Source organism: Arachis hypogaea, chromosome 19 (assembly GCF_003086295.3).
Source record: "Arachis hypogaea cultivar Tifrunner chromosome 19, arahy.Tifrunner.gnm2.J5K5, whole genome shotgun sequence".
Taxonomy (NCBI): Eukaryota; Viridiplantae; Streptophyta; class Magnoliopsida; order Fabales; family Fabaceae; genus Arachis; species Arachis hypogaea.
Window position 1 is genome coordinate 61,811,591 of NC_092054.1, and position 22,567 is coordinate 61,834,157.

At 39.1% G+C, this 22,567-nt stretch overlaps 1 non-coding gene across 1 annotated transcript; it reads left to right on the top strand.

Annotated features, from left to right (window-relative positions):
* Window positions 1–19,471: 19,471 nt before the first annotated feature.
* Window positions 19,472–19,579, top strand: LOC112780864 (small nucleolar RNA R71). The gene has a single exon (XR_003191673.1). It is a non-coding gene; the product is annotated as a small nucleolar RNA R71 (small nucleolar RNA).
* The last annotated feature ends 2,988 nt before the right edge of the window (window positions 19,580–22,567 follow it).

The following is a 22,567-nucleotide window of genomic DNA, read 5'->3' on the forward strand; positions in this document are numbered from 1 at the left end:
TGTGTTGAAACAACACAAGGATGCCATAGGGTGGACACTTTCAGATTTAAAGGAAATTAGCCCTTCAATGTGCATGCATAAAATCCTTCTTGAGGAGGATGCAAAGCCCTCAATACAACCACAAAGAAGGCTGAACCCCTCAATGCAAGAAGTGGTGCAAAAAGAAGTGCTGAAATTATGGTAAGCAGGGGAGATTTACCCCCATATCAGACAGCCCTTGGGTGAGCCCTGTTCAAGTAGTTCCCAAGAAAGGAATCACAGTTGTGCCAAATAAAATAAATGAATTGATACCAACAAGAACAGTGATTGGATGACGCATGTGTATAGACTACCGGAAGCTCAATGAAGCCACTAGGAAGGACCATTTCCCTCTACCATTCATGGATCAAATGTTAGAGAGGTTTGTTGGATGGATACTCAGGCTACAGCCAAATTGTAGTGGACCCTAAAGACCAAGAGAAGACTTCTTTCACTTGCCCTTATAGTGTTTTCGGATATAGACGTATGCCCTTTGGTTTGTGAAATGCACCTGCTACATTCCAAAGGTGCATGCTGTCCATTTTTTCTGATATGATTGAGAGGTTTATTAAGGTTTTCATGGATGATTTTTTCAGTGTTTGGTGACTCCTTTCCTAATTGCTTACACCATCTTGCCTTGGTGCTCAAGAGATGCCAAGAGACTAACCTAGTTTTGAATTAGGAGAAGTGTCATTTTATGGTCACCGAAGGGGTGGTCCTTGGCCACAAAATCTCTAAGAAAGGCATAAAGGTGGACATGGCCAAGGTGGAAGTGATTGAAAAATTATCCCCACCTTGCAATGTCAAAGCAATTAGGAGTTTCTTCGGGCATGTTGGATTTTATAGAAGGTTTATTAGAGACTTTTCAAAAATTACCAAACCTTTGAGTAACTTTCTTATCTCTAATGTACCTTTTATCTTTGATAGAGAATGTATGCTTGCCTTTGAGGAGCTTAAAAGCAAACTCTCCTCTGCACCTATTATAGCACCACCTAGCTGGGACTTACCCTTTGAATTGATGTGTGATGCATCAGACCAGCTATTGGTGCTGTCTTAGGACAAAGGAAAGACAAGCTAGTGCATGTCATCTATTATGCTAGCAAGGTTCTTAATGAAGCCCAAAGAAGCTACACCATAACAGAAAAAGAACTCCTTGCTATAGTCTTTGCATTTGATAAATTTAGATCATATCTCATTGGTTCTAAAGTCATTGTGTTTACTGACCATGCAGCTCTTAAATACTTGCTAACCAAGCAAGAATACAAGCCTAGACTAATAAGATGGATTTTGTTACTCCAAGAGTTTAATATTGAGATTAAAGATAGAAGTGGAGTAGAGAACAAGGTGGCTGACCACCTATCAAGGATCCCACATGAAGGGGATAAAGCATATAGCCCTGGGGTGAATGAGAGTTTTTCGGATGAACAATTGATGATGATTCAAGAAGCTCCATGATTCACAGATATAGCAAACTTCAAGGCCATAGGAGAGTTACCTTCCAACATCAATAAGCATATGAGAAGAAAGCTCATCAATGATGTCAAGCACTATATTTGGGATGAGCCTTACCTCTTCAAGAAGTGTGCTGATGGGATTCTAAGAAGAGGTCGTTTGGCATTGCCATTGATCCACATATGGAGGTCATTTTAGTGGAGAAAGGACTGCAACCAAGGTGTTGCAATGTAGATTATTTTGGCCTACAACATTCAAAGATGCAAAGGAGTTTGTGACAAGGTGCAATGAATGTCAAAGAGCTGGCAACTTACCCAAGAAAAATGAAATGCCACAAAGATTCATAATGGAGTTAGAGTTGTTTGATGTATGGGGTATTGATTTCATGGGACCATTCCCAACCTCATACTCAAACAATTACATATTGGTCACTGTGGACTATGTGTCTAAATGGGTAGAGGTCATAGCTACGTCAACAAATGACAACAAAGTGGTGATAAACGTTTTGAGGAAGAACATATTTATCTGGTTTGGGGTTCCAATAGCTCTTATAAGTGATGGAGAAACTCACTTTTGCAACAAGCAACTTGAGACACTCCTCTTCAAATATGGTGTTAAGCACAAGGTATCTACCCCTTACCATCGACAACCCAATGGTCAAGTTGAAATTTCAAATAGAGAGCTGAAGAGAATCCTTGAAAATACTATTGGGAACTTAAGAAAAGACTGGTCCAAGAAGCTAGATGATGCACTATGTGCTTATAGGACAGCTTTTAAGACACCCATTGGCATGTCTCCATACTAATTGGTGTCTGAAAAGGCTTGTCATCTACCAGTAGAGCTTGAACATAGAGCATTTTGGTCTCTAAAGATGTTGAACTTTGATAATCAAGCTACTGGGGAAAGAAGATTGCTGCAGTTCAATGAGTTAGATGAATTCAGATCTCAAGCTTATGAAAATGCCAAGATTTACAAGGAGAAAGCAAAGAAATGTCATGATCAAAAGCTAGCAAGGGAGTTTGTAGAAGGTCAAAAAGTGCTATTGTACAACTCAAGGCTCAAGTTTTTCCCAGGGAAGTTGAAGTCAAGATAGTCTGGCCCATTTACAGTCATCAAGGCTTCCCCTTATGGTCATGTGAAACTTATGGATGACAAAACATAGAGGACTTTCACTGTCAATAATCACAGGCTTAAGCACTACTTGGGGGACTCATTGGATGAGCAAATAGTGAACTATAACCTCAACTAAAGAGGAAAGATCGTCAAGCTAATAACGTTAAAGAAGCACTAGTTGGGAGGCACCCCAACACTCATATCCTTTCAATTTCATGCTTTCTAGAGTACTTTATGTTTAGTCAGTTAGATTGTTTAATTTTCAGTTTCAGTTGTTAGTTAATTAGTTGATAGTTTCCTTGCTTTGAATATTACAAGTTTTTCTAGCTTGCTGGCAATACAACCTTGCATACTATTCTATATGAGGTTGATTAATTGGGCTGAGAAACTAGCTAAAAAGCTAAGTTTGGTGTGGCCACTAACCCACTTAATTTGAGCTTACATCAAAACAATTGAATTAATCTTGGGAGTAAGCCCAAATTTAAGTTTGGTGTGGCCACCACCATAAGAGATCCATACGTATAGGCAATTAGTAAGTTGGTAGGTGCATAAAACAGTCATTTTATTGTATACATATGAAATAGAAGTAGAAGAGTGTCAAAGAATTAAATTTATTCCACTCATAACGTACAAAATAAAGTCCAATCATGAGACCGATTACTATATACAATGAATTTAAGTTTGGTGTCCAAAAGACACCTATTAAATGCCTTTTAACTGGAAGAATATGAAGTAATTTTTCTAATCACTAATGAGGGTTTATGACTGAATTTTCAGGAGAGAAGTAGGACCCACATGACATTGATCACTCATCAAGTCAAGGAGTCAAAGTGTACTTCACACTTTGGAACTCAAAATTCAGAAGAAAGCTGAACAGGTGGGGTTTGGCGCCACTCCCCACGCTGGGCGCCACTCTCAAGTGTGAAAGCTTTAAAACTTTTCACCCAATTCACACCTTCCAGATCCCCCCTCCTCTATATAATGCACTCACCCAACCCTCTTCTTCACACTTTAGACTCCTCTCATACGACACCTTTACTCTCCCATCTCTCTTTCTTGACTTCCTTTCCTTCTTACCTTCTTTCCATCTTTCTTTCTTGTTTCTTGATTGGGACAATCAAGTCCTAAATTTGGTGTTGGAGCAAACCTTCAATTTGCTTTCTTCCTTTTCCTTCATTCTTCAACTTTTCATCACCTTTTTAACTTCCTTAACCACATCCGAATGGCACCACCAAAGGCCACTGGATCAAAGAAAAGAAAGACTAAGGAAGCTAGCTCTGGTTCATCAAGCTACAACGAGTTCAAGTTTCTCTTATTCTTCCACCAAAACCAATTTTATGGGTGGGTAAGTGAGAGGCAAATTATTCCTGAGGTTGGCTTCCATCTAGGAAAGGATGAACACAGGGAGATCACCATTGAGATCAACAATAGAGGCTGGGCTATCCTTTGTAACCCACCAAAGAAAGTGGTGGAGAGCCTAGTAAGGAAATTCTATGCCAATGTTGTCCCTCAACTAGGGTAAAAGTATGACTACCAAAGCTTTGTGAGGGGGAAGAACATTGATTATAGCCCTGCAAACTTGGAAAGGATGTTAGAGGTGAGGTGAACAAGCTCAACCAGGAGCTATGAAGAAAGGGTAAAGCAACTTGATCCTGGATTTGATAAGATTCTGAACGAGATTTGTACCTTAATGTACAATGGATCAATGACAAAGATGGAAGGCCAAACCAGCTAAGAAGGAGAGACTTGTGCTCTCAAGCTAGAGGGTGGCTAGACTTTGTGATGAGATCCCTTAACCCCACCTCCAACACTTCAGAGGTTACTTTGGAAAGACCTGTACTAATCTACATCATCATGAAAGGGAAAAACATCAATGTGGAGGAGATGATTGCAAACAACATTCACAGGGTACTGAAGAGCACCAAGGATAGCACAAGACTTGCATTCCCAAGCATCATTCAAAGGCTTTGTGATGAGGCTAGAGTGGAGAAAGTAATTGATGAAATATTAGTGGAGCAGGACAAACCAATCACAGCCAAAAAGTTAGAGAAGGTGGTGGCCATTAACCCACTACAAAGAGCAAGGGAGCAAAGAGCTCATGTACCAAGACCACAAGGGCCACCACAACAAGAAGAAGCTTATGTCCAAGCACCATTCCCACAACTACCAGCACCATATTCATAATTCCCTGAAGGCTTCAATGGGGAAAATGCAGGGAAACCTTCACCAAATGTAAGGAGATATCAAGCACTTGAGAGAAGATGTAAGTCAACTATGGGAGCAGATGAAACAATGGGACTGGTGCACGAAATTGTGATGTCCAGGCTCAAACTATTCCTGGCACGTGAGCAACTTCGTACGCGTAATCGTGATTACACATTCATAATTTGTCACAACTTCGATACAACTAACCAGCAAGTGCACTGGGTCGTCCAAGTAATACCTTACGTGAGTAAGGGTCGAATCCCACGGAGATTGTTGGTATGAAGCAAGCTATGGTCACCTTGCAAATCTAAGTCAGGCGGATATAAAGTGATAATGGTGTTTTCGAATATTATATAATAAAATAGGGATAGAGATACTTATGTAATTCATTGGTAGGAATTTCAGATAAGCGAATGGAGATGCTTTCGTTCCTCTGAACCTCTGCTTTCCTGCTATCTTCATCCAGTCAGTCTTACTCCTTTCCATGGCTGGTTTTATGTGATACATCACCACTGTCAATGGCTACTTTCGGTCATCTCTCGGAAAAATGATCCAATGCCCTGTCACGGCACGGCTAATCATCTGGAGGCATCACCCTTGCCAATGGCTTCATCTTATCCTCTCAGTGAATAATATGCTCACGCACCCTGTCATGGCACGACTATTCATCTGTCGGTTCTCGATCATGCTGGAATAGGATTTACTATCCTTTTGCGTCTGTCACTAATGCCCTACAATCGCGAGTTAGGAGCTCGTCACAGTCATTCATTCATCGAATCCTACTCAGAATACCACAGACAAGGTTTAGACCTTCCGGATTCTCTTGAATGCCACCATCATTCTAGCTTACGCCACGAAGATTCCGGTTAAGAGATCTAAGAGATATTCATTCTAGCTTATTTCATGTAGAACGGAAGTGTTTGTCAGGCACGTGTTCATAGGGGAGATGGTGATGAGCGTCACACATAATCATCACCTTCATCACGTTCTTGGGTGCGAATGGATATCTTAGAAGCGAAATAAGATGAATTGAATAGAAAACAGTAGTACTTGCATTAATCTTTGAGGAACAGCAGAGCTCCACACCTTAATCTATGGAGTGTAGAAACTCTACCGTTAAAAATACATAAGTGAGAGGTCCAGGCATGGCCGAGATGGCCAGCCCCCAAAACATGATCAAAGGATCATAAGGTAATCCAAAGATGAACAATGGATTAAGACTAAGACCAAAGATGCCTAATACAATAGTAAAAGGTCCTATTTATAATAAACTAGCTACTAGGGTTTACATGAGTAAGTAATTGATGCATAAATCCACTTCCGGGGCCCACTTGGTGTGTGCTTGGGCTGGGCTTTGAGTGTTACACGTGTAGAGGTTCTCCTTGGAGTTGAACGCCAGCTTTTGTGCCAGTTTGGGCGTTCAACTCTGGTTTTGGCTCCTTTTCTGGCGCTGGACGCCAGATTTGGGTAGAAAGCTGGCGTTGAACGCCAGTTTACGTCGTCTATTCTTGGCCAAAGTATGGACTATTATATATTGCAGGAAAGCCCTGGATGTCTACTTTCCAAAGAAATTAGAAGCGCGCCATTTCAAGTTTTGAAGCTCCAGAAAATCCACTTTGAGTGCAGGGAGGTCAGAATCCAACAGCATCAGCAGTCCTTCTTCAACCTTTGAATCTGATTTTTGCTCAAGTCCTTCAATTTCAGTCAGAAAATACCTGAAATCACAGAAAAACACACAAACTCATAGTAAAGTCTAGAAATGTGAATTTAACATAAAAACTAATGAAAACATCCCTAAAAGTAACTAGATCCTACTAAAAACATACTAAAAACAATGCCAAAAAGCGTATAAATTATCCGCTCATCACAACACCAAACTTAAATTGTTGCTTGTCCCCAAGCAACTGAAAATCAAATAGGATAAAAAGAAGAGAATATACTATAAATTCCAAACTATCAATGAAACATAGCTGCAATCATATGAGCGGGACTTATAGCTTTTTGCCTCTTGAATAGTTTTGGCATCTCACTTTATCCATTGAGGTTCAGAATGATTGGCATCTATAGGAACTTCAGATTTCGAATAGTGTTATTGACTCTCCTAGTTCAGTATGATGATTCTTGAACACAGCTTCTTTATGAGTCTTGGCCGTGGCCCTAAGCACTTTGTTTTCCAGTATTACCACCGGATACATAAATGCCACAGACACATAATTGGGTGAACCTTTTCAGATTGTGACTCAGCTTTGCTAAAGTCCCCAATTAGAGGTGTCCAGGGTTCTTAAGCACACTCTTTTTTTTTTTGCTTTGGACCTTGACTTTAACCGCTCAGTCTCAAGTTTTCACTTGACACCTACACGCCACAAGCACATGGTTAGGGACAGCTTGGTTTAGCCGCTTAGACCAGGATTTTATTCCTTTAGGCCCTCCTATCCACTGATGCTCAAAGCCTTGGGATCCTTTTTATTTGCCCTTGCCTTTTGGTTTTAAGGGTTATTGGCTTTTTCTGCTTGCTTTTTCTTTTTCTTTCTACTTTTTTTTTCGCCCCTTTTTTTTTCTTTTTTTTTTTCTGCAAGCTTTGTTCTTTGCTGCTTTTTCTTGCTTCAAGAATCATTTTTATGATTTTTCAGCTTATCAAATAACATGTCTCCTAGTCATCATTCTTTCAAGAGCCAACATATTTAACATTCTTAAACAACAACTTCAAAAGACATATGCACTGTTCAAGCATACATTCAGAAAACAAGAAGCATTGTCACCACATCAATATAATTAAGCTAAGTTCAAGGATAAATTCGAAACTCATGTACTTCTTGTTTTTTTGAATTAAAACATTTTTCATTTAAGAGAGGTGATGGATTCATAGGACATTCATATCTTTAAGACAAAGTTACTACTACTAATGATCATGTAATAAAGACACAAACACAGATAAGCACACAACATAGAAACAAAAAACAGAGGAAACAAGAACAAGGAATGAATTCACCTTAGTGATGGTGGCGTTTCCTTCTTGAGGAACCAATGATGTCCTTGAGCTCTTCTATGTCTCTTCCTTGTCTTTGTTGCTCCTCCCTCATTGCTTTTTGATCTTCTCTTATTTCATGAAGCATGATGGAGTGCTCTTGATGTTCCACCCTTAGTTGTCCCATATTGGAACTCAATTCTCCTAGGGAGGTGTTGATTTGCTCCCAATAGTTTTGTGGAGGAACGTGCATTTGAGGCATCTCCGGAATCTCATGGAAATGAGCTTCTTGCGCCTCTTGAGCTCCATGGATGGGCTCTTTTGCTTGCTCCATCTTTTTCTTAGTGATGGGCTTGTCTTCTTTAATGAGGATATCTCCCTCTATATCAATCCCAGCCGAATTGCATAGGTGGCAAATGAGGTGAGGAAAGGCTAACCTTGCCATAGTGGAGGACTTGTCAGCCACCTTGTAGAGTTCTTGAGGTATAATCTCATGAACTTCCACCTCTTCTCCAATCATGATGCTATGGATCATGATGGCCCGGTCTATAGTAACTTCAGACCGGTTGCTAGTGGGAATGATTGAGCATTGAATAAACTCCAACCATTCTCTAGCTACAGGCTTGAGGTCCAATCTTCTTAGTTGAACCGGCTTGCCTTTGGAGTCAACCTTCCATTGAGCTCCTTCTACACATATGTCCATAAGGACTAGGTCCAACCTTTGATCAAAGTTGACTCTTCTTGTGTAGGGGCGTGCGTTCTCTTCCATGTATGGCAAGTTGAACGCCAACCTCACATTTTCCGGACTAAAATCTAAGTATTTCCCCCGAACCATTGTAACATAGTTCTTTGGATCCGGGTTCTTACTTTGATCATGGTTCTTGGTGATCCATGCATTGGCATAGAACTCTTGAACCATTAGGATGCCGACTTGTTGGATGGGATTTGTTAGAACTTCCTAACCTCTTCTTTGAATTTCATGTCGGATCTTCGGATACTCATTTCTTTTGAGTTTAAAAGGGACCTCAGGGATCACCTTCTTCTTGGCCACAACATCATAGAAGTGGTCTTGATGGGCTTTGGAGATGAACCTTTCCATCTCCCATGACTCGGATGTGGAAGCTTTTATCTTCCCTTTCCTTCTTCTAGAGGATTCTCCGGTCTTAGATGCCATCAATGGTAATGGAAAAACAAAAAGCTTATGCTTTTACCACACCAAACTTAGAATATTGCTCGCCCTCGAGCAATAAACAAAAGAATAGAAGAAGAAGAAGAAGAAGAAGAAGAAATATGGAGAGGGAGAGGGAGATGTGGTTTCGGCCAAGAGGAGTGTAGAGGGGTGTGTTGTGTAAATTTGATGAAGAATGGAGGTCTTTATATAGGGAAGGGAGGGGGGGTTAAGGTTCGGCCATATGGGTGGGTTTGGGTGGGAAATTGGTTTTGAATTTTGAAGGTCGGTGGAGTTTATGAGGTAGGTTTATGGGGAAGAGTGGATGGATGTGAGTGGTGAAGAGGTGATGGGGAAGAGAGTTTGAGGTGATTGGTGAAGGGTTTTTGGGTAAGAGTGTTTATGGGGTTGTGTGAAAGAGAGTGGTGAGAAGAAGTGAGTGGAGGTAGGTGGGGATCCTGTGGGGTCCACAGATCCTGAGTGGATCCTGTGGGGTCCACAGATCCTGAGTGGAACCTGTGGGGTCCACAGATCCTGAGGTGTTCAAGGATTTACATCCCTGCACCCTTTAGGCATGTAAAAATGCCTTTGTACCCAACTCTGGGCGTTCAACGCCAGGTTGGTGGCCATTTTGGGCGTTCAACGCCCATTTGTGTGCCATTTCTGGCGTTGAACGCCAGAACCATGCCTGTTCTGGCGTTCAGCGCCCAGAAGCTGCCCATTTTGGGCGTTCAGCGCCAGAACCATGCTCTGTTCTGGCGCTGAACGCCAGACAGATGCTCCTCCAGGGTGTGATTTTTCTTCTGCTGTTTTTGATTCCGTTTTCGATTTTTATATTTATTTTGTGACTCCACATGATCATGAACCTAAGAAAATATGAAAAACAATAAAAATAAGAATTAGATAAACATTGGGTTGCCTCCCAACAAGCGCTTCTTTAATGTCAATAGCTTGACAGTGGGCTCTCATGGAGCCTCACAGATGTGCAGAGCTTTGTTGAGACTCTCCAACACCAAACTTAGAGTTTGGATATGGGAGTTCAACACCAAACTTGGAGTTTGGTTGTGGCCTCCCAACACCAAACTTAGAGTTTGACTGTGGGGGCTCTGGTTGACTCTGCTTGGAGAGAAGCTTTTTCTGCTTCCTCTCCATGGTTGCAGAGGGAGATCCTTGAGTTTTAAACACAAGGGAGTCCTCATTCCATTGAAGGAATATTTCACCTCTGTCAACATCAATCACAGCTCTTGCTGTGGCCAGGAAAGGTCTTCCTAGGATGATGGATTCATCCTCTTCCTTTCCAGTATCCAGGACTATGAAATCAGCAGGGATGTAAAGGCCCTCAACCTTTACTACTACATCTTCTACTTGTCCATAAGCCTGTTTTCTTGAGCTGTCTGCCATCTCTAGTGAGATTTTAGCAGCTTGCACCCAATAGATTCCCAGTTTCTCTATTACAGAGAGGGGCATGAGGTTTATTCCTGAACCAAGGTCACATAGAGCCTTAAAGATCATGGTGCCTATGGTACAGGGTATTATGAACTTTCCAGGATCCTGTCTCTTCTGAGGCAATGTCAGTTGATCCAGATCACTTAGTTCATTGATGAACAAGGGAGGTTCAACTTCCCAAGTATCAATGCCAAATAATTTGGCATTCAGCTTCATGATTGCACCAAGAAACTTGGCAGTTTGCTCTTCAGTAACATCCTCATTCTCTTCAGAAGAGGAATACTCATCAGAGCTCATGAAAGGCATAAGGAGGTTCAATGGAATCTCTATGGTCTCCAAATGAGCCTCAGAGTCCTTTGATTCCTGATGCCAAGGCATCTTAGGCTAGTTTCACTAGCATTTTTCTGTTATTTTTAGTTGTTTTATGCATTTTCTTGAGCCTTAAGTAATCATTTGGGCCAAATAGTCATGCTTGTCTTAAATCATTCAAACATGAAGATTTTGATGCAAATTCCATGAGTTTTTAGTTATATTCCTTGAATGCTATGAATGAAAGATTTCTCATGAAATTTTGCAAGACTTTGATGCAGTTGTTTGGATGATTTCAGGGAAGAAGAGGCTAGGCAAGGAAGCAACAAAATCAATAAAGGAAGCTTGAATATCACATGTGGAGTTTAAGTTCCAGTTTAAGCTTAAACTCGAGCTTAAACGCCAAAACCATGAGAGCTAAGGAAATGCTGAAAGTGGCGTTTAACCTCCAGTTTAACCTTAAACTGGAAGTTAAACGCCAGAATTAGAAATGCACCAGGGAGCATTTCCACGTTTAAGCTCCAGTTTAACCTTAAACTGGAGCTTAAACGTGTTCGACTATTTTTTTTTCCTCCAGGGTTGCTTTCTCATTTCCACGTTTAAGCTTCAGTTTAACCTTAAACTGAAGCTTAAACGTGCTCGAGCTTGTGCCTCCAGGGAGTGCCAGCGTTTAAGCTCCAGTTTAAGCTTAAACTGGAGCTTAAACGTGTTATATGGAACAGCTTGACCATGCCTTCTTCAAACATAAATAACTTGAGCTACAAAACTCCAAATGAGGTGATTCAAAATGCATTGGAAAGAAGACATCTAGAGCTTTCCAAGCATATATGGCATGCATGGTGGATACTAAAAATTGAGGGAGAAAACAGCCCCGTAATGTGCATAGAAGAGCATAGTACCAACATGCAATCAGGCCAGCTGACCTCTTCACCTTCCATGGAGTATAACTCGAGTTGTAGAACTCCAAATGATGCGCTTCCAGTTGCATTGGAAAGTAGACATCCAGAGCTTTCCAACGATGTATAGAAGTATGGGGTGGACAATGCAACTGAGCTCCCAAAATTGGCATTTTCGAGCACGTTTAAGTGACTTAAACGTTGGCTTAAACGCTGTCAAACCAACCAGCAACCTTGTCACCTTCAATCAAGCATAACTTGAGCTATAGAGATCCAATTGAGGTGCTTCCAGTTGCGTTAGAAAGCTGACATCCATAGCTTTCCAACGAGGTATAATAGTCTATATTTGGCATCAAATTGGCAAGGTTGACAAGAGAACAAAGTGACGACTCAAGAAAGGGGGGTGCAACGTTTGAGTGTAGTTTAATGGATCATTATCCTTTTTGGATCAATTATGTCACTCTACCCTTCAAGCAAGCAAGGCCCATCAACAACACCAAATCAAGGCCACAAGAATCATCTAGAATAGTTTATTTTCATTTTATTGTAATTTGCTTTGAATTTCATTTTCATTTTGTAATTTAGGGAGCCTATTTAAAGGCCTTAGTTTCTGCATTTGGGACACGGAAAGGAAAGGGGAATCCAGCCCCTGAGGGGGAGTATCGGGGAGACAGGGAGAATTTTGGAACATTTTCTTTTAGTTTGTAATTGAATTCAGAGCTATGACTCACTAAACCCCTTTCATTGGGTTAGGGAGCTCTATTGTAATTCAATGAATCAATAACAGTTTTATCTTCTTCTTCAATCTTTTCTCTTGAATTTTGTTAGAAAGCTTCTCGATCTAATTCCATTGGGTAGTTGTCTTGGGAAAGAAACTACCCATAATTGGAATCCTTCGGAACCTTGGGAAAGGAATGGAGGATTCATGCTAGAGAAGCTTTCTCACAGTGAATTGGATTGGGGTTTGGATGGATATTGTGACATGTAATCCTACCAAATTGTGGTTCATGAAACTGTGTGGTATAATCAGTGATCGAGCATCATCTCTTCTTATGAACATTTAAACCAAGGGATTGGGAATTTGTTCGTTTTTAGAGAGAATTGGTGAGCCAAGGGATTGGGATCCAATCATATAAGATTGCCAAGCAAAATTCAATGAATGCATTGGTTGAGGAAGGAATAAAAATGTTTTGATTCGGAGATCTCAATATCTCCTAACACCCAATGAATTCCCCATTTCTGATTTCCACTTTCTCTTTACATTCTGCAACTCAATTCATGCAATCACCCCCATTCCCTTTTAATTTCAGCAATTTAGCTTCTGCTCTTTAATTCATGCAATTTAAGATTCCGCCATTTCAATTTCTTGTCATTTACGTTTCCCGCCAATTTTACATTCCGCAATTCTCATCTAATTCTTGATTCCGCTCAACTAGACACACTTCTAATCCGAATTGCTCATTCAACCAATCCTTGTGGGATTCGACCTCACTCTATTGTGAGTTTTTACTTGACGATAACCGGTGCACTTGCCGGAAAGAATTTTGCCGATCGTGCAATTTCCTAAATCGTAGCATAACAAGTTTATGCGCATCAAGTTTATGGCGCCGTTGTCGGGGATTGGTTTTCGATTGACAATTCTCAAATTGGAAGTTAACTAGATTGAGCAATTTTTCTTTTCTTTTGTTAATAGTTTTTGTTTCAGTTTATTACTGCTAATTTCTGCAAATTTTAATTTGTTTTCTTTGCTTATTCACTTGTTAGCATACTAACCACTAGCTGTTTGTGATATTGCCTCACTATGGAATTTTCACTATCTTTGGATGAGTATTGTTTGAGACTGAGCACATTGCAAAAAGAAAGGAGTATCCATCATCTTTTGGTCAATCAAAATTCATGAGAAACTCTCCACCACCACAGAATGATTCATGTTATTATGCTCATGGTGGGTGGGAGTATCAGGAACAGGAAACGGGGTACTTCCCAGAGCCACAAAATGGTCCATGTTTTGGTGAATTTGATCACTACTCAAGTTGTGGCTGGGAAGATCAAAACCAAAGAGATTTCACTTATTCACACCCCATTCATCAAGAGCCATCACCTCTGAATTATCCAACCTCACCTCCTAGTTTTACATATCCAAATTCTTCATCACTTGAGCATTTCTCAGCACAAAATTCCTTCTCAAATTCATACAATTCATTTCACTATCCACAAGACTCATTCCACTACACACAAGAGTCATACCACTACCAACACTCCAACCAAAGACTCTATCAGCCCACACAAAACACATACTCCCAGCCATCATATCACAGCCAAGATAATCAACCTCATCAACCCAATCCGAACCAATCACTTCATGATCAGTTAACCAGGATAGAAGGAATGCTTGCAACTATGGGCAGAGATGTGGCCAATTTGAAAAGCTTTAAGGAAGAAGTGATATCCAACTTACAAAATCAAGGTGCTGCCATTCAAAAGCTAGAAGCACAAATTGGATATCTATCAAAGCAAATCCCTACCCACAATTCTTCTAGTGATACCATGGCAAACCCAAGGGAGGAATCAGAAGAACAAGAAAGGGAGAAAGTCAATCAAGGGAGATCACACTCCAATGAAACAGAGAGTTGCAAAGAGGAAGGGTTCATTGAACCACAAATTCAGGAAGCTTTTGATGAACAGGATACTCCAACTGTCCAACAACAACCAAGTTCTGAGATCAAGGATGTGAAGGCAGTAGAAACAAGCACCAAAATGAGGATTGTGACCGAGAAACAAAGGACCATATCCATGAAGAAGAGAAGGTCGAAGAACAATCCAACTCCTGAGCCAACAAGCAAGTTCACTCAAGCCAATCACAAGGGAAAGCTTGCTGGAAAGAGGCATTCACAACAAGGGGCACTAACTAGCTCCTTTATCCACTTGAAGTCATTCCTCTTAACAAACTGGAGGAAGACGAAGAAAGTCAGGAACAGCATGTCAAGCTAATGACAGTAAACAAGCGTTTGTTGGGAGGCAACCCAACCAAAGGTAGTTTTTCTTTTCTAGTTATTTCAATAAAAGAGTTAAGTAGATTTATCTGTATTGTAAGGAGCTAAGTTTGGTGTTGCACACCAAAACAATTCAAGGGTGAATGTGAGATTCTAAGTTTGGTGTTCCACCAAAAACTTCATTAAAAGCACATTTCTACCTCAGCATGACTAGTCACTAGCTCCAACCAATCAGGGAAACTACTTAAACAATAGTTTAATTTCTAGTTCATAGTTTCTTTTTCTAGTTCATAGTTATTTTCTTAATAAAAGCACATGAGGTTTTCTGCATATGATCCAAATTGCTGCATATGGCAAGGAACTAAGTTTGGTGTTCACACACCAATCTAAGTTCAGAGGCCTACAAACATACATGCATGCTAACCAATTCTCAAAGTGCTTGGGGAACAAGCAACTTCTAATAGCTTTGCAGGAAGACAATCAATCTCATGGAAGGAATATACATCATCATCAAAGAGAACACCAAGGCTAGGAAGGATGATGAACAACAAAGAAGATGCTAAAAGGTTGTATTGTCACTTAATTGCTTGTACTTTGAATTGCTGATATTGGAAGTTTGCATGCACCCCTGCTTTAAGTTTGAGTCATTGCAGTTTTTGTTTGTCTGTTTGTTTAATTTCCAAATAAGTGATAGTCTAAGTGTCTGGATAAACTTCACTTGCTTAAATGTATGCTTGCCATGCTTGTTCTGTTTCCAAAAATAAAAGAAAAGTTTGAACAAAAGTAACTTGGCTCAACTAGTGACAAATCAAGTAGAATTAAGTGGTGGTATGCATGCTTGATTGTTTAGTCAGATCACTGGAAATTGAGTGTAGAATTATCATTTTTTGTGTAGAATTTGAAAACTGTCTATGGATCTTGATGAATAAATATCTTTGGCCATGAAAAAGAAAGAAAAAGAAGAAGAAAAAGCCACTGAAAAAGGGCAACCAAAAAAAGCAAAAAAATTGAGAAAATAAGCTAGGCACCAATGGTTTGAACTTCTGAGACAAATGCCTGTGGTGTTTATGTATTAAGGATATGCTTGGATGAATAGGTTCTGAGGAGTGTTTCAACACTTGGTAACTTGGGTTAACTAACCCGGGATTATCAACCAAAAGTCCATTATCAAGAGCAACCTAAATACAAAACATTTAGTCACACAAAGAGGTGCTGGGCACCAATGTCTCAAGAAGAAATGTGAACTAAAATGCCTGTAGTGGATATGTGTAGTGCACTGATAAGAAAAAGAAAATGCCAAAGGCTTGTGCAACACATGACACTGAGCAAACAAGGAGCAAAAGAGCTCTAAGAAAAAGAAAAACAAAGAAGAGAAAAGTGCCAAGGACATAAGAATAACAAGGGGCCATAGCAGTGTTTGATGGATGCAATGAAAAAGTGATAATCTTACTTGATAAGAATGAAAAAGTGATGCTGCAACTTTCTGCATAAAACCCTTCTTATGAACTTCAAGTGCTTACTAATATAGCCAATGTAATTGCTTTCTGTTTCATACTTTCTTCTCAAGTAACTCAGGACTTGCTTAGGGACAAGCAAGTATTAAGTTTGGTGTTGTGATGCCAAGGCATCTTAGGCTAGTTTCACTAGCATTTTTCTGTTATTTTTAGTTGTTTTATGCATTTTCTTGAGCCTTAAGTAATCATTTGGGCCAAATAGTCATGCTTGTCTTAAATCATTCAAACATGAAGATTTTGATGCAAATTCCATGAGTTTTTAGTTATATTCCTTGAATGCTATGAATGAAAGATTTCTCATGAAATTTTGCAAGACTTTGATGCAGTTGTTTGGATGATTTCAGGGAAGAAGAGGCTAGGCAAGGAAGCAACAAAATCAATAAAGGAAGCTTGAATATCACATGTGGAGTTTAAGTTCCAGTTTAAGCTTAAACTGGAGCTTAAACGCCAAAACCATGAGAGCTAAGGAAAAGCTGAAAGTGGCGTTTAACCTCCAGTTTAACCTTAAACTGGAAGTTAAACGCCAGAATTAGAAATGCACCAGGGAGCATTTCCACGTTTAAGCTCCAGTTTAACCTTAAACTGGAGCTTAAACGTGTTCGACTATTTTTTTCTCCTCCAGGGTTGCTTTCTCATTTCCACGTTTAAGCTTCAGTTTAACCTTAAACTGAAGCTTAAACGTGCTCGAGCTTGTGCCTCCAGGGAGTGCCAGCGTTTAAGCTCCAGTTTAAGCTTAAACTGGAGCTTAAACGTGTTATATGGAACAGCTTGACCATGCCTTCTTCAAACATAAATAACTTGAGCTACAAAACTCCAAATGAGGTGATTCAAAATGTATTGGAAAGAAGACATCTAGAGCTTTCCAAGAATATATGGCATGCATGGTGGATACTAAAAATTGAGGGAGAAAACAGCCCCGTAATGTGCATAGAAGAGCATAGTACCAACATGCAATCAGGCCAGCTGACCTCTTCACCTTCCATGGAGTATAACTCGAGTTGTAGAACTCTAAATGATGCGCTTCTAGTTGCATTGGAAAGTAGACATCCAGAGCTTTCCAACGATGTATAGAAGTATGGGGTGGACAATGCAACTGAGCTCCCAAAATTGGCATTTTCGAGCACGTTTAAGTGACTTAAACGTTGGCTTAAACGCTGTCAAACCAACCAGCAACCTTGTCACCTTCAATCAAGCATAACTTGAGCTATAGAGATCCAATTGAGGTGCTTCCAGTTGCGTTAGAAAGCTGACATCCATAGCTTTCCAACGAGGTATAATAGTCTATATTTGGCATCAAATTGGCAAGGTTGACAAGAGAACAAAGTGACGACTCAAGAAAGGGGGTGCAACGTTTGAGTGTAGTTTAATGGATCATTATCCTTTTTGGATCAATTATGTCACTCTACCCTTCAAGCAAGCAAGGCCCATCAACAACACCAAATCAAGGCCACAAGAATCATCTAGAATAGTTTATTTTCATTTTATTGTAATTTGCTTTGAATTTCATTTTCATTTTGTAATTTAGGGAGCCTATTTAAAGGCCTTAGTTTCTGCATTTGGGACACGGAAAGGAAAGGGGAATCCAGCCCCTGAGGGGGAGTATCGGGGAGACAGGGAGAATTTTGGATCATTTTCTTTTAGTTTGTAATTGAATTCAGAGCTATGACTCACTAAACCCCTTTCATTGGGTTAGGGAGCTCTATTGTAATTCAATGAATCAATAACAGTTTTATCTTCTTCTTCAATCTTTTCTCTTGAATTTTGTTAGAAAGCTTCTCGATCTAATTCCATTGGGTAGTTGTCTTGGGAAAGAAACTACCCATAATTGGAATCCTTCGGAACCTTGGGAAAGGAATGGAGGATTCATGCTAGAGAAGCTTTCTCACAGTGAATTGGATTGGGGTTTGGATGGATATTGTGACATGTAATCCTACCAAATTGTGGTTCATGAAACTGTGTGGTATAATCAGTGATCGAGCATCATCTCTTCTTATGAACATTTAAACCAAGGGATTGGGAATTTGTTCGTTTTTAGAGAGAATTGGTGAGCCAAGGGATTGGGATCCAATCATATAAGATTGCCAAGCAAAATTCAATGAATGCATTGGTTGAGGAAGGAATAAAAATATTTTGATTCGGAGATCTCAATATCTCCTAACACCCAATGAATTCCCCATTTCTGATTTCCACTTTCTCTTTACATTCTGCAACTCAATTCATGCAATCACCCCCATTCCCTTTTAATTTCAGCAATTTAGCTTCTGCTCTTTAATTCATGCAATTTAAGATTCCGCCATTTCAATTTCTTGTCATTTACGTTTTCCGCCAATTTTACATTCCGCAATTCTCATCTAATTCTTGATTCCGCTCAACTAGACACACTTCTAATCCGAATTGCTCATTCAACCAATCCTTGTGGGATTCGACCTCACTCTATTGTGAGTTTTTACTTGACGATAACCGGTGCACTTGCCGGAAGGAATTTTGCCGATCGTGCAATTTCCTAAATCGTAGCATAACAAGTTTATGCGCATCAATTCCTCAGAGGGAAGCTCCTTATTGATCACTGGACGTCCCAGGAGGTCTTCCTCCTTGGGATTCACGTCCTCTCCTTCCCTTACAGGTTTGGCCATGGTGCTTATGTCAATGGCCTTGCACTCTCCTTTTGGGTTCTCTTCTGTATTGCTTGGGAGAGTACTAGGAGGGATTTCAGTGATCCTTTTACTCAGCTGGCCCACTTGTGCTTCCAGATTTCTAATGGAAGACCTTGTTTCATTCATAAAACTTACAGTGGCCTTAGATAGATCAGAGACTAGATTTGCTAAATTAGAATCATTTTGTTCAGAGTTCTTTGTCTGTTGCTGAGTTGATGATGGAAAAGGCTTGCTATTGCTAAACCTGTTTCTTCCACCATTATTAAAGCCTTGTTGGGGCTTTTGATCCTTCCATGAGAAATTTGGATGATTTCTCCATGTTGAGTTATAGGTGTTTCCATAAGGTTCACCTAAGTAATTTACCTCTGCTATTGCAGGGTTCTCAGGATCATAAGCTTCTTCTTCAGAAGATGCCTCTTGAGTACTGTTGGATGCAGCTTGCATTCCATGCAGACTCTGAGAGATCATATTGACTTGCTGAGTCAATATTTTATTCTGAGCCAATATGGCATTTAGAGTATCAACCTCAAGAACTCCCTTCTTCATAGGCGTCCCATTACTCACAGGATTCCTTTCAGAAGTGTACATGAACTGGTTATTAGCAACCATGTCAATGAGTTCTTGAGCTTCTGCAGGCGTTTTCTTTAGGTGAATGGATCCACCTGCAGAAGTGTCCAGTGACATTTTTGATAGCTCAGATAAACCATCATAGAATATATCCAGGATGGTCCATTCTGAAAGCATGTCAGAAGGACACTTTTTGGTCAACTGTTTGTATCTTTCCCAAGCTTCATAGAGGGATTCACCTTCTTTTTGTCTGAAGGTTTGAACATCAACTCTAAGCTTGCTCAGCTTTTGAGGAGGAAAGTACTTGGCTAAGAAAGCCGTGACCAGCTTATCCCAAGAGTTCAAGCTGTCTTTGGGTTGAGAATCCAACCATAATCTAGCTCTGTCTCTTACAGCAAAAGGGAAAAGCATGAGCCTGTAGACTTCAGGATCTACTCCATTAGTCTTGACAGTATCACATATCTGCAAGAATTCAGTTAAGAACTGAAAAGGATCTTCAGATGGAAGTCCATGAAACTTGCAGTTCTGCTGCATCAAAGAAACTAATTGAGGTTTCAGCTCAAAGTTGTTTGCTCCAATGGCAGGAATGGAGATGCTTCTTCCATGTAAATTGGAATTAGGTGCAGTAAAGTCACCAAGCATCTTCCTTACATTATTATTATTTTCGGCTGCCATCTCCTCTTCCTGTTCGAAAATTTCTGAAAGGTTTTCTCTGGATTGTTGTATTTTAGCTTCTCTTAATTTTCTCTTCAGAGTCCTTTCAGGTTCTGGATCTGCTTCCACAAGAATGTTCTTATCCTTGCTCCTGCTCATATGACAAAGAAGAAGGCACAGAAAAATAATAATAATAATGGAGATCCTTTATACCACAGTATAGGGATTCCTGTGTGAGTGGAAGAAGATGGGGAGACAAAGAATGTAATATAATGGAAGAAACACAACTGTGAGGATGGAAGAGAGGTGAGATGAGATGTTAGGATATGAATGAATAAATAGAATGAGATGGGGGAGGGATAATTTTCGAAAATTATTTTGAAAAAGAGTTAGTGATTTTCGAAAATGGTTTTTGAAAAATGTTAGTAATTTTTGAAAATTTTTGAAATCAAAAATAAAAAATAAAAATAATTAGTTAATTAAAAAGAAATTTTTGAAAAAGAGGAAAGATATTTTCGAAAATTAGAGAGAGAGAGTTAGTTAGGTAGTTTTGAAAAAGTTAAGAAACAAACAAAAAGTTAGTTAGTTAGTTGAAACAAATTTTGAAAAGATAAGAAGTTAGGAAGTTAGAAAAGATATTTTGAAAAGATATTTTTGAAAAAGATAAGATAAGAAGATATTTTTGAAAAGATATGATTGAAATTAGTTTTTTGGAAAAGATTTGAATTTTTTAAAATCTCAATTAATGACTTGATTCACAAGAGATCACAAGATATGATTCTAGAACTTAAAGTTTGAATCTTTCTTAATAAGCAAGTAACAAACTTGAAATTTTTGAATCAAAACATTAATTGTTATTGTTATTTTCGAAAATTATGATATAAAATAAGAAAAAGATTTTTGAAAAATATTTTTTGGAATTTTCGAAAATAACTAAGAATTTTGAAAAAGATTTGATTTTTGAAAAAGATTTTGAAAAAGATAAGATTTTCAAATTGAAAATTTGATTTGACTCATAAGAAACAACTTGATTTTTAAAAATTTTTGAAAAAGTCAACTCAATTTTCGAATTTGATGAGAGAAAAAGGGAAAGATATTTTTTTTATTTTTGAAATTTTTATGAAAAACATGAAAAATATGCAATGCATGAAATTTTTAGATCAAAACAATGAATGCATGCAAGAATGCTATGAATGTCAAGATGAACACCAAGAACACTTTGAATGTCATGATGAACATCAAGAATATATTTTTGAAAAATTTTTATTGCAAAGAAAACATGCAAGACACCAAACTTAGAATTCTTTAATGCTTAGACACTAAGAATTCAAAAAATGCATATGATAAACATGAAAAGACACAAAACAAAAAATCATCAAGATCAAACAAGAAGACTTACCAAGAACAACTTGAAGATCATGAAGAACACTATGAATGCATGATATTTTCGAAAAATGCAAGATGCACATGCAATTGACACCAAACTTATAACATGACTCAAGACTCAAACAAGAAACAGAAAAATATTTTTGATTTTTATGATTTTCTAATTTTTTTAGATTTTCTTTTTTCGAAAATTATATGAAAAAGAAAAAATAAGGATTCCAAAATTTTTAACATGAATTCCAGGAATCTTGCATTCTTAGTCTAAAGCTTCAGTCCAGGAATTAGACATGGCTCACTAGCCAGCCAAGCTTTAGCATGTAACACCAGAGTATATTGCTCTTGATAACAAATTGCTGCTCATCATTTATCAAGTATGTAACTTACCTCTGATGGTTTGGAAGCCTCAGTCTAAAAGAATTTAGACATGGCTTTACAGCCAGCCAGGCTTCACATGCTTCATGAAACACTAGAATTCATTCTTAAAAATCTTGAATAAATTTTTGAAAACATTTTTATTTTTTTCGAAAACATATGAGAGATTTTTGAAAATATTTTTGAAAGATTTTTGAAAACAAAATAAAAAGAAAATTACCTAATCTGAGCAACAAGATGAACCGTCAGTTGTCCAAACTCGAACAATCCCCGGCAACGGCGCCAAAAACTTGGTGCACGAAATTGTGATATCCAGGCTCAAACTATTCCTGGCACGTGAGCAACTTGGTACGCGTAATCGTGATTACACATTCATAATTTGTCACAACTTCGATACAACTAACCAGCAAGTGCACTGGGTCGTCCAAGTAATACCTTACGTGAGTAAGGGTCGAATCCCACGGAGATTGTTGGTATGAAGCAAGCTATGGTCACCTTGCAAATCTCAGTCAGGCGGATATAAAGTGATAATGGTGTTTTTGAATATTATATAATAAAATAGGGATAGAGATACTTATGTAATTCATTGGTAGGAATTTCAGATAAGCGAATGGAGATGCTTTCGTTCCTCTGAACCTCTGCTTTCCTGCTATCTTCATCCAGTCAGTCTTACTCCTTTCCATGGCTGGCTTTATGTGATACAATCACCACTGTCAATGGCTACTTTCGGTCATCTCTCGGGAAAATGATCCAATGCCCTGTCACGGCACGGCTAATCGTCTGGAGGCATCACCCTTGCCAATGGCTTCATCTTATCCTCTCAGTGAATAATATGCTCACGCACCCTGTCACGGC